The sequence below is a fragment of the Lissotriton helveticus genome, chromosome 12, assembly GCF_964261635.1.
Source record: "Lissotriton helveticus chromosome 12, aLisHel1.1, whole genome shotgun sequence".
NCBI lineage: Eukaryota > Metazoa > Chordata > Amphibia > Caudata > Salamandridae > Lissotriton > Lissotriton helveticus.
The window spans coordinates 406,311,880-406,317,616 of record NC_136073.1 but is presented as its reverse complement, the minus strand read 5'-3'; the positions used below and the strand labels follow the sequence as shown (position 1 = coordinate 406,317,616).

At 45.7% G+C, this 5,737-nt stretch overlaps 1 pseudogene; it reads right to left on the bottom strand.

Moving 5' to 3' along the window:
* Positions 1-405: 405 nt before the first annotated feature.
* Positions 406-2,658, bottom strand: LOC144798034 (E3 SUMO-protein ligase KIAA1586-like; annotated as a pseudogene).
* Positions 2,659-5,737: the final 3,079 nt, after the last annotated feature.

Genomic DNA, 5,737 nt, shown 5'->3' with positions numbered 1-5,737 from the left:
GGGTGCAATAAGCATTATCCCCTTGGGGTTAAAGAGATCTAACGGGGTGTGCCTCCCTCAAGCTGGGATGTTCACAAAAGTTAAATCATGCATCTGTTTTTTATTTTTATCTGGTTATGTATCTTATAAAGAACACATATATACAGGGCTTTAAGTGGGAAAAAACCTGGGGGTGCTCTAAAGGGGCGTGGCTACTCTCATAAAGGGGTGTGGCCTATCCGAGTAGGGGCGTGGTCTATCCGAGTAAGGGCGTGGTCTAAATCAAGATAACTAGCATTGTGTGCTTAAGAAAATCATGAAGTTGCATCCAGCAAAGGATAATAAAATAGGCAAAAAAGTATATTTATTAAGTATAAGCCATACAAATACCAAACACTTTAAAAAAACATGTAAAAACTATTTATATTACTTAGAAATATATTGCAGGATTCCCCAAAACCCTTGAAGATATTCAGTGTGATTATTTTGCTGGGGTTTCTCACAACAATTTTCTTCAGCGGACCTTCTACCTTTTGCAAGCCAACTCTTCACATACAGCTTTGCATCAAATGTTTCAAATGGAGGACCATTGAGTTTTACCCATAGGCATGAAGAAATGGTCTCTACAAGAAGAGAGGCCCTTGATGGACAAGCAATTAAGTTCATTGCGCTGAAACCTCTCTCGCAATCCGCATTACTTGCTGGCAGGGTTTCCATGCAAACTACTAACTTTTTTAATGCTTCAGGGGTTTTCTTTCCACCAAAATCTTTGAAAAGTCTAAAAGCTTGGATAGTATCTCTTGCTGGCAGCTGAAACTCTGAACACAGTTTCTGGATATCTGTTTCCCCATAAAGAATACATTCATCACCAGAAGGCAAGTTGCTTGCATCTAGTACACTGAAGCTGGCTATAAGTTCTTTCTCAGAATCCGGGGCACATCGTTTATTTATATTTACAGACAGGCTTTGGTAAAACTGATTTTTATTAAGGGCAACAGAGTTGCTTCTACCATGGGAAAGAGGAACATTCTTGAATTTGCCCTCGTCCACTGCTCTCTGAGCCGCAGATGCAAACTCCCCTGGGGAGTCCTTCATTGCTATAAATATGCGTACTTGACTAACCAAAAGTCTGTGGGCATTAACAATTGTAATATCCCTCTTCTGTAAGGAGAGTGATAAGTCTTTGAGCTCTTGAAGTGCATCACACATTACCCCCAAATCTCTGATAAAAGAATAGGATGTAAGCTTCTTCAAGAGACCTTCATACTTACTCCGGTCTCTTATGGGTCTGGATGGGTCTTTAGAAGCATTCTCAAAATGTTTGCACAAGGCAGGGAAGCAGTTCCAAACAGCTTTCACAGATCTGTAACTGGATGCTACCCATCTAGTATCAAGCATTTTCCCTATCTTCTGAAGCTGTACACATAGCTCGCTGCGGCAAGATTTAGCTCTCTCTGGTTTTTTGGTGACATGCTGTATGTGGCATACAATTAGTCCATGAACATCTTGAAGTGATTGACCCCTGCAACCTCATCAACTGTATCTGCCACAGCAAGTTCTAGTCTGTGAGCCAAACAGTGCCATGTCAGTACAAGATTTGGAAATTCTGATTTCAACAATGCTACTACTCCTCCTTTTTTACCAAACATAACTGCTGCTCCATCAGTACATACCGCAATCAAGATATCATGAAGCAGACTTTTTGTGAGTCCAACTTTTTCAAAGTAGCTTAGGAGAGCGGTCTTTACGCCAATAGCATTAGTTTCTTCCAGCTCCAGGAGGCCGAAATAGATGGTCACTGGGGTACTTTCATTTCCAAAAATGCCACGGAGGTAGATGATCAAGGTAGAAGCATTGCTAATAGAAGTGCTCTCATCAATTAATACTGTGATCTTTGGTTTGTGTTGTCTGATATAACAGACCAATCTTTGTTGCATTTCCAATGCAATGTGTTTTATTATTTCAGTTGCAGTCACATTGCTGTGCAAAGCACGTCCCATTGCGCTCCATTGCGCTGCCATTCTTTGCCTGAAGGAGAATTAGATCAGGGTGGTCAGTGAAAGGGCGATCTTTTTTTGCCAAGTAGTAGGCAGTGTCAAATACCCTGCATGTGCTCTCCATATGTTTTGCATTACATTCGTGTACTGCCACCACCAATGTATTTTTCTGCTGAGCTGTAAGAATGTCCTCAGCTGCCAAGTGACCAGCGCTCGCCTTATGCTCCATAATCTTCTTCCTGAGCTGTTTCTGCCTGAAAGCTTTTCCGTCACCGGAAGGACCAACCTCGCCATCTGCCCACACTTTACTTACGCGCATGCCTTGGGTGTTATTGTGCACTGAAAGACCTGTTGATTTAGCCCATTTACAGGAAGAACATCCAATATTGCCTGACTTAAGATACAACCATTTATATTCCTCCTGAAAGTAATACCACTGTTTAGTGTTCCAGCAGTCAGGGAGTTTGACAGTTTCTTTCTCTGGCACACGTTGAAGTTTTTCTAATGGTGGACTGTCCCTGTCAGACTCTTGCTGGGTTTTACTAGCTTCATCACTAGTTGGTTGCACTGGACAAGACTCCCCTGTAACACACTGGCGCTTCAGTGACGGTAGGAAGTCAATCATTGAAGACTGCGTAGACTTGCGCTTCAGAGCAGAAGCAGATAAGCTACTAGTAGCCATGGTAAATGTAGAACTTCCTTCTTGGAGGCTGGACTGGTATATCTGAAAAAGAAAAGAAAATCTTGCTCTGCTGGTTTCCTCTGCTGATTTTGGTTTCCAGGTGATAAGGCCTTCCTTCACGAAAATAGAATATTGAGCCTCTTATCTGCAACAAAAATTGAATAGTTTACGCCAGTGATCAACAATGTTTAATTGAAGTGCCATTTGGCAGGCAGATGTCACTCTTCATTTTGTGCTGTTCCTGAAAGTATTTCTCATTGTGCAGTGAAGTTGTAAGGTTTTCCTGATCTGGAGATCCCAAAATACGTCTTCCCCATGTCTCCAAAAGTTCTTAAGATGGCACTGGTTCATCTGTATGTACTGTACTCCAGTCTACTTACTCCTTCCTGATTTGCATACACGGGACTTGTTCGCTGCCTCCCACATGGATGCCGGTACACACTGCCTGCAAAGTCCTCTCACACACATAAGGCCCAATGTATAGTATTTTGATTTATGTCACACTTACTACCCCTGATGAGGCGTTGCATCGCTTTTTCGGCGAGTAGCATGCTACTACGAAATCCATAAAGGATTAGTGGCAAATTAGTATAGTGAAATATGAAAGTAATTTGAGTGGTGGATGTGTTAGTCATTTGGATTGAGGGGGAAAAGGTATACATTTATATAGCACTTGCTACCCCCAAGGTGTTGAATTGCTTTTTCGGCGAGTAGCACCCTACCCCAGAACACAAACAATACTAAACCCACAGAACAAACCCACAAAGCAGGAATAGACTACTGCATCACTGCATGGAATAAATAATATCCAGAGGCACTGCCATCATACTGCGTCACTGCATGGAATAAAGAGTACCCGTAGGCACTGCTCTCTTCTTACCTCACTGCACAATATAAAGAACACTCCTAGGCATTGCCATCCTTGTATATTTGTATATCACTGCACAGTATAATGAATATCCTGAGGCACTGACATCAATCTGCCACATTGCATCCACCACAGCTCTCTGGATAGGATTAACTCTACCACCTCAGAACCTAAAGATGTGTCTCAGGTGGTCTGCAGCCAGAACACCTTGGAAGGAGATGTCGCTTGAAGCAACATCAGCAAATCCATTCCTTTCTTCAGCTATGAGGGTGGAACGCTGCTGTGGGCAGGAGTCTGAACCAGAACAAAATGCCTAACACTCCAGCAGAAAGTGTAGTGAATGGACATTTCATATTTCTTACAAAATAGAAAAAGTTTCAGTTGTGAAAACAGTGGTACACATTTTAATATCTTACCAACTCGAAGCTGAAGGATTTACGGAAATTTCTGCAACAGTCTTTTTCAGAGGGGCATGTTCACTACATGATAGTCATCGGACCTTACTCTGAATCATGGAAAGCCTTTGGGGTGCTAACTAGCAAGCCTACCAGCTCTACAAAAGAGAACATAATTTGTGGCAGCACTCTAACGTTTGGTGGTTTGATGGTTAAAGGATATAGGAAAGATCAACCATATATGGCAAAATATGGGGAGAAATCTCTCCCTAATTTTCACAGGACAGGTTACTTGCCCTTGATCCCCAAAGTACACAAAGCACTTGAAGGTCACAGGCACACATGGCTATCCAACAAGAATGGCTCTTCAGACAGGCAGACACCTAACCATGCCAATGGCAGACTGGAAAGCAAAAACGTCCTAATTACCATCTGGGTTACCAGGAATGGGCGCGCCGGAAGGTGCGCCATTAAATGTAAGCATTTCGGAAATATACAGGGGATCTCTGGCTCAACATAAACCTTGATCTAAGTTCTGAGTTTTGCTGAAGTTTGTACAATGCTAAAACCCCCTTTTACTGCCAGACATGGCTCAGAGAGGACATCAAATTCGAAAAACTACAGGGCAATCCACTGCTATCTGTGCCCTCTCAGCAAAATAACAATGATGGATGCGCATGGCCTTCAGCTCTCCAACTGCCTGGGAGCTGCCCTCTTGATAAACTGAGCAGGATGTATGGCCCTGTTAGGGTGAACTGCCGCTCACAGGATTTTTTTTAAAATTATTTATAAAGTTTTAAATAGCACAAACTTGATCCCGAAGGATACCAGAGCGCTTTACAATTTGAGGCAAAGGTAACAAATCAGAACATTACTTAGTTCTCCAGTAGAGACGCAAGCCCTCCCCATCCCTCCAGCACAGACATAGGCCCTCGCCACCTCTCCAGCACGGATACAGGCCCTCCCCACCCTTCCAGCAGACACAGGCCCTCCCCACCTCTACAGCACAGATACAGGCCCTCACCACCTCTACAGCACAGACACAGGCCCTCCCCACTTCTCCAGCACAGATACAGGCCCTCGTCACCTCTCCAGCACAGATACAGGCCCTCCCCACCTCTACAGCACGGATACAGGCCCTCCCCATCCCTCCAGCACAGACACAGGCCCTCCCCACCCCTCCAGCACAGACACAGGCCCTCCCCACCTCTCCAGCACAGATACAGGCCCTCGCCACCTCTACAGCACAGATACAGGCCCTCGCCACCTCTACAGCACAGATACAGGCCCTCGCCACCTCTATAGCACTGATACAGGCCCTTGCCACCTCTACAGCACAGACACAGGCCCTCCCCACCTCTCCAGCACAGATACAGGCCCTCGCCACCTCTACAGCACAGATACATGCCCTCGCCACCTCTCCAGCACAGATACAGACCCTTACCACCTCTCCAGCACGGATACAGGCCCTCCCCAACCCTCCAGCACAGACACAGGCCCTCCCCACCTCTACAGCACAGATAAAGGCCCTCACCACCTCTACAGCACAGACACAGGCCCTCGCCACCTCTCCAGCACAGATACAGGCCCTCGCCACCTCTCCAGCACAGATACAGGCCCTCCCCACCTCTACAGCACGGATACAGGCCCTCCCCACCCCTCCAGCACAGACACAGGCCCTCGCCACCTCTCCAGCACAGATACAGGCCCTCGCCACCTCTCCAGCACAGATACAGGCCCTCCCCACCTCTTCAGCACAGACACAGGCCCTCCCCACCCCTCCAGCACAGACACAGGCCCTCCCCACCTCTCCAGC